Source organism: Macrobrachium nipponense, chromosome 3, assembly GCF_015104395.2.
Source record: "Macrobrachium nipponense isolate FS-2020 chromosome 3, ASM1510439v2, whole genome shotgun sequence".
NCBI lineage: Eukaryota > Metazoa > Arthropoda > Malacostraca > Decapoda > Palaemonidae > Macrobrachium > Macrobrachium nipponense.
In genome coordinates this window covers 51176290-51183474 of record NC_087202.1, presented here as the reverse complement: position 1 = coordinate 51183474, position 7185 = coordinate 51176290, and positions in this window count along the sequence as shown.

The following is a 7185-nucleotide window of genomic DNA, read 5'->3' as shown; positions in this document are numbered from 1 at the left end:
TTTTGCTAAATTATGCTAGTCGGTCCAAGCAAGAATTTATGCCAAATATGGTGCAATTTTGTGCCAGAATTATGCTATTAATCTATCATTATCTCATTTCTCTAAATACATTTGAGCTAAAACAACGATGTAATGGAAATGTAAAACATTTATAATTATTAGGTGAAATGATAAAAAGTGACGAACAGACAATATTATAACTAATAATTTGATGATGTTAGGAAACTCGTAATAAAACACCATTTTTCTTTAATAGATCACATACGCAATCACTAGTACACTATTTGATATGCAATCACTATTATACTATTTGACAAATGTGTGAAGATCACACATACAAATGTGAAGCAAAAACAACAAGTTTTACTTATTACTGCATCATTATCATGCCACTCAGAACCATTTTTGTTTCTTTAACAGGTCACATAAAACAATAATAAATACTTGAAAATGTGTGAAAATTACTTCAAATATAACATTTTGTTATTTACTGATATTTCCTGAAAAATTAAAACTAAAAAAAAAGGTAAACAAACAAAACCAGTCTCTACTCAAGAAGAAAAACATACGTACTTATTACTTGATCATTATCATGCCACTGAAACACTTTTCTTTAATAGATCACATACACAATGAATAAATACTTGAAAATTGTGGTAAAATCACTTCAGGACATAATTAAAATTTTGATTACTGAAAAAAATAAAAACTTAAAAAAGGAAAAAAAGTAATTCTTTTACTCATGAAGAAAAAAACATTATTAACACTTTACTGATTGTTTGTCATGCCACTGTGGGTATTTATTTATATTCACAAAATTTAACATTCCTTAGTTGGGTTCAAACTTAGCAATTAACTCATTTGTTAGTGCTGCTTTTGAGGCAATTTCACTTGAAGATACATTCACTATAGCTGTGTATGAAATTGAGGAATTTTCTGCATTTTATTTAAAATTTTAGTGAAAATACATTCTAAAATTGTACTAGAACCCTAAGTGTGAAAGAAATTATGCTAAGCTCCAATTCTTGGGTCAAAATTATGCTAAAAAAAACATGAAAATTATACTACATTTGGTAGCACTGGATGACGCCAACTAGCGGCAGCTGGCGGAAACACAGTTTTGTTACAAACATCATATGGTCGGGGGTCGGAAACTGGTTTTTTGGTTGAAAAACAGATACAAAGTTTATTGGAAATTTAGTGGGCGAAATCCGATTATGTCGAGTTCTATACGGTCGTGAACCGGATCTCTACTGTATATATATATATATATATATATATATATATATATATTATATATATATATATATATATATAACTAATTTTATATATATATATATATATATATATATATATATATATATATATATATATATATATATATATATATACTCTACCCCTATGTAAGGTTACTTTGAAAATTCTACTTGCTACTACCCTAATGCCCTGGTACTAAATTATTAGCCTAACCTACTCATTACAATTAATTAGAGACGCAATCATTCCAGAGTGTGGTACGCACAGCAGAGGTTTATAGACCTGAATTGTTAAAATACATAAGATGAGGTAATGATGCGTTAGGATGATGGGTGATTAATAGTGTACCAGGTTGGAAATATAATGAGGTAATTATGACATTTACTTGAGGGTTAGTGACACAAGTTCTAGGGGGTTAGAGAGTTAGTCTACTGGCAGAGATCAGGCTGGCTACCATCTCTGGGTAGGTGCCAGGATCAATCTCCAAATTAAGGTGACACTGTACCGAGGGCCCAGGTGCCAAGGAGACCATGTGCTCTTTGGTTAGTGTGTTAATTTGTTACGCCCCTTCTTATTCCCCCAGGGCCTGGCTACACCAGTCCTAGGAGTAGACGGAGGCACCGACTCTGGGGTAAGGCCAGAAGCGCCATCAGGAGCAGAGGCAAACACCCTACTTCGGCATCTGCAGCAACCGTTGTAGAGGTGGAACCTACTGCAGGGGAGGACCTCGCTTCAGCTGCTGCGACAGCCATGGTAAGGGTAAGACTCCAGGCTGACGCCTGGTCGGGCAGTTCCTGGTCGTCCAGAGGTGTAAAGGTGAGGTCTGCCGGAGGCTCATCCTCGGGCGACAGAGGTGAGGGGGAAGAAGAATCATGGACTTGAGATTGGCCATGTGCTGCGGTAAGCTCCATGCCTGTTGGAGGATCTCCTGTAGGAGGATCCTTGATTAGGTTAGGCGCCGGTGCTAGCTTGGGGCCAGGCAGAGAGGTCAAGGTTTGTGGTGGCTCTACGTCCAGGCTGGACGGAGCTTCGCACTGCTCAGTGCTGCCAAGTGGCACTGGCAGAGAGTTTATTGCAGGCGTACCTGGGACGGGTACCGGAGGTGCAATACCTCTCAGTGTGCCTGTGGTGATGGGAGACAGAGGTTTCTGTCTCTGGTGGAAGGCTGAGCCTTGTGGAGAATGAACAGTGTCCGCTGCACATAGCTTGCTAGGGCACCTAGGCCAATTCGTGGAGTGCCCTATTATGTTGCAGGTTTTGCAGCGGAACTGTGAAGGGTCAAGCTCCCTTTGTGGTGAGGGAGGTGGCCTTTTGTAGTGGGTCTTACTTGAGGCCGGAGACCTGGGCCTTAGAATGCACACAGAGTGCCCCTTCCGCCGAGCAGAGCAGGTGGGTGAGCGGAAGGTAGTGCGGACGGGGTTACGCCTGCCACAAGGGCAGGGTTCCTGTCTGGTGGCATTGAGGTAGTGGAGGCCTCCATGGTTGGAGGTAGCTTGGCCCTGGAGAGGTGTGGGAGAGGGACATCCCCAGAGGAGGTCCCGTCCCAATAGGAAACCTACTCCATGCCGAATTGTACTCACTACGCCCAGGCGGTGAGGTTTGGTGCACCAAGGAGTGTTGACCTGCAGGATGACTGTGGGAATGGTCTTGGACTGCCCTTCGATCCAAGTTATGGCCCACCTGGTGTGCTCGTTGACAATGGCACTGGCTGGCACTTGGTCCCGGTCTATGAGACACAGATCGGAGCCGGTATCTACCGTAACTGGCAGGGTCACTGGTAGGGTAGAGCCATCCAGGGGTGCCACCGTGACTGAAGTGGTCCACACCCACTCAGGGTGAGACCTAGACTTGGGCATAATGGCCGAGGAGGTTGTGGCACTGATCAGGTGGACGTGCCTGGTCGAAGGCACGTGCTTGGGGCACCCGGGATATCCGGGGGAGTAGTGCCCTGTAGCCCCACAGGCTCTGCAGGAGCCCTTCTGCTGGGCTCGTCTCTGTATGGTGTCTGACTTGTCTTGAGAGGAGGTGGAGGCACCATTCGTTAGCGTAGGAGGGTTCTGAGGAGGTTTGTGGTTTGCGGCACTCTGCTGCAAGGTGGCCCACCTTCTTGCAGACATTGCAAGTCTGTAGGTGTCCTTGGTGGGCGTCCTTGGGCCGGCTGGATCCGTAAAGCTGACTTGGTGGCACTATGTGCCGGTGTGAGGTGCTGTGAGATGGATGGGATGTTTCCCAGTCGTCAGCCATGCGGCAAGCTTCCGCAAGTGTCTTGGGTTGCTTGTTGTTAGGGTGCACTGCGAGTGGTCCAGGTACACACTGGTAGAGGTCCTCCAGCATGATCCTGTTAAACAGGTCCTGGAACTCGATGCACGACATGGCCTCGAGCCAGCGCTGTCCGGCTTTCGCTTTGTGATAGAAGTTGCTCCAGGCCCAACCAACTTCCTTGGCCTGACCTCGGAAATACTGTTTCCATCTCTCCGGGGTGATCTCGTAAGCCCTTGTGATGACCCAGCGAACTTCCACCATGTTCCCTTGCTGACCCTGATCCAGTGAGCAGAGGGCAGTCTTAGCCTTGCCATCCAGGTGCTTAGCAAGTAGAATAGTTTTCAAATAGGGCTTCCACTTCTTCTAGCCACTTCTTCTAGGTATTAGAGCGTTAATGCTCGCAATGGGATTGTGCGACACTGTCGGCTTGGGGCTGGGAGCTGGCTGTATGGCTAGGGCTTCGGCACTCACATGTCATGCCTTCTCCATCTTGAGATCCTTCTCCTTGAGGGCCAGCTCATGCTTTCTCTCTTCTTTTCTTGCTTTTTTCTCTGCTTCTTTTTCCTTCCTCTCTGCTTCCTTTTCCTTCCTCTCAGCTTCTTTTGCTTTCCACTTTTCTTCTCTGGAGGCTCTTTCTTGCTGGAGCAGATCGTTCATCTGCCCCTTCACCAACTGGGTGAGTTCCTGCCCAGTGTAATCAGCATTCATGCCCAGAGCAATGAGGCCTTGGACCCTCTCTAGCTCCACGGATATGGTTTGGTGAGAAACAGGGGAAGAATTTTCCTTAGGCTACAGTAGAGGCTCGGATAAATGTGAAAATGATGGCCAGGAATATTACTGGATGGAATGGGAGGGCCTACTTGGTAACGTGGCACTCGCCTAGAAATGAACTCTGCGAATAAGGTAAGGTTCGTGATGAACAAGGTAATGTGTCTGAGAAGACTGGGTGATCTGTGGCACTTGGGAAGTGTCCTGTAAGTGGGTGGCACTTTGTGAATGGCGCCTTCTGATGAGGTGAGAAATATAATGGAGTGTGCTGTGTAAGTCACACTTAACCCTTAAACGACGATTGGACATATTATACGTCGACATACATTGTCTGTTGGGTGCCGATTGGATGTATGTATAAAAAGTTTTTAAAAATTCGCGGAAAAATACTTATAGGCCTACCAGGCGAAAACTTTTGAATCATACGCCTTGGGAGATGCTGGGAGCTCACGGATCAAGGCGTTGTTTTGTTTACAATCGTTACCCAGGCGCGCAAGCACGAATTTCTTTCTTCTCGCACTAAAAAACATCAGCGACACATCTCAGAAATTATTTTGTCACTTTGACATAATTTTTGCACCATTTTATATTAGCCATTACATGGAGTATTATATATGAAAAATGTGCGCAATTTCATGTAGACTACAACTAAAAACAACTCATGGGTGTAGCTTTCATCAGTTTTGAAATATTTCTATATAAATAACGATAAGTGCCAAAATTTCAACCTTCGGTCAACTTTGACTCGACCAAAATGGTCGAAAAACGGAATTTTAAGCTAAAACTCTTACATTCTAGTAATATTCAATCATTTACCTTTATTTTTCAACAAATTGGAAGTCTCTAGCACAATATTTCAATTTATGGTGAATTTATGAAAAAAAAACATTTTCCTTACGTCCGCGCTCTAACTTCCGACAAAAATCAGAAATTTTGTCGTCCGATTGTCGTAATGTTTGCACCATTTTAAATTAGCCGTGAATTAAAAAAAAAAAAAAATACCTTTCCTTCCCTCCGCGCGCGGATTCTCCGCCGCAAATCTCCGAAATGCGTACATCGCATTCTCGTAATATTTGCTCCGTTTCATATTAGGCGTTTCATAGACTTTTATATATGAAAATGTGCGCAATTTCATGTAGAATACAACAAAAAATAATTGAAGGTTGTAGCTTTTCTTATTTTCGAAATATTTGCATATAAAGAAATATATAAAAAAATTCTACATTCGGTCAACTTAAACTCGTCCGAAATGGTCGAAAACTGCAATTGTAAGCTAAAACTCTTACAGTATAGTAATATTCAATCATTTATCTTATTTTGGAAACAAATTGAATGTCTCTAGAACAATATTTCGATTTATGGTGAATTTTTGAAAAAAAAAAAATTTTTTACGTCCGCTCGTTACAAATTCATGCATCATTTTGTGATAATATTTTCTCTGTGTTACTTTGATCGTTATACAATGTGTTATATACCAAAATGATCGCAATTTAGTGTACAAAACAACGAAAAACTATTAACTCGTTAGCTTGAACCGTTTTGCTCACAGCGCGATTTGAATACAATTATATATGAAATTTTGTTTTCGCGCTATCATATATCGCATTATTTATATATGATAATGATATTTTTTTTCATTTCTGATGGTTGCATACTAAACTTCAGGCAATGACAAAAAAAAAAAAGGAGCCAAAAATGAACTCTTAATCTTGAAAACTAAGCACACTGGGATTTTTAAAAAAATATTTTTTCCGCTTCGGCGCTCACTCCGAGACCCCCGGCATACGGGAGACGATTTTTATTATACCCCTTCGGCGTTAAAGGGCTAAGGGCATTCCTAACTTGGGATACGCAATGGAATGGGCAACCTGTAGGTCCAATACAGGTGTACAGCACTTATGGAGGCGTTTCCTTGGCAGCACTATAGGAGTGCTGATGTAGCGGCACTTAAGGAGGCGTTCCTTGGTTGAATAGCTACCTGTATGTCTGTACAGGTGCAACGGCACTTCAGGAGGCGTTCCTCTGGTGAGTGATCCAGAAGGATAAGAATCCTTATGCACGGAAACACTGATGAAATGGGCGTTCTGTAATGACGTACACGCAGGTAAAGAGCTACCTGTACGTCTGATACAGGTGCAATGGCACTTATGGAGGCGTTCCTTGGACAGCAGTAGTAGAGTGCTGGAAATGGGCGTTCTGTAATGGCGGACATGCGGGTAAACTGGCTACCTGTACGGCCTGTACAGGTGCAATGGCACTTATGGAGGCGTTCCTTCGGCAGCACTAGTAGTGCTGGTATTGTGGCACTTCAGGAGGCGTTCCTTTGTTGCACACGTAGCGTGCTGGTGTGTCCCGTCGGATGACACTAATGCAGTATACTCAGGTATACTGAAATGAAATGGCACTCTGTTCGTGGCAGAGTGTAGTGGTGGAGGAGAGAAAGTAAAAGGGGGAGTACTTCAGCAGCCAGTCGATGGACAGTGTCACGGATTAGTGGCACTGTAAAATAGTAAGGCCTGTGGTGCACTGGTGGTGGCCAGTCCTAGATTGGTAGGCTTCCTTGTATGGAAGTAAGGCGGTTGCATTGCACACTGTGCATTTTGTGCTTGTGGTATACGCAAGTCTTTTGTGATAAAAAATGGAAAAGACCACTCGGGCAACGACAGGTAACGATAATTTGAAATGCTCAGTCCTTGGCTTAAGTACTCGGTAAATTAAAATAATGGTTTCAAGACTGCAATGGACACAGGCGCGTACATATCACGCTTAGTGTAAATGAAAGACAAGAGGCTAAAATAATGTTAATGTTGCATGCGTAAGTAATAGACGTAGTACTCTTGGCTTTTTGGATAATAGATTCTCTCTCTCTCTCTCTCTCTCTCTCTCTCTCTCTCTCTC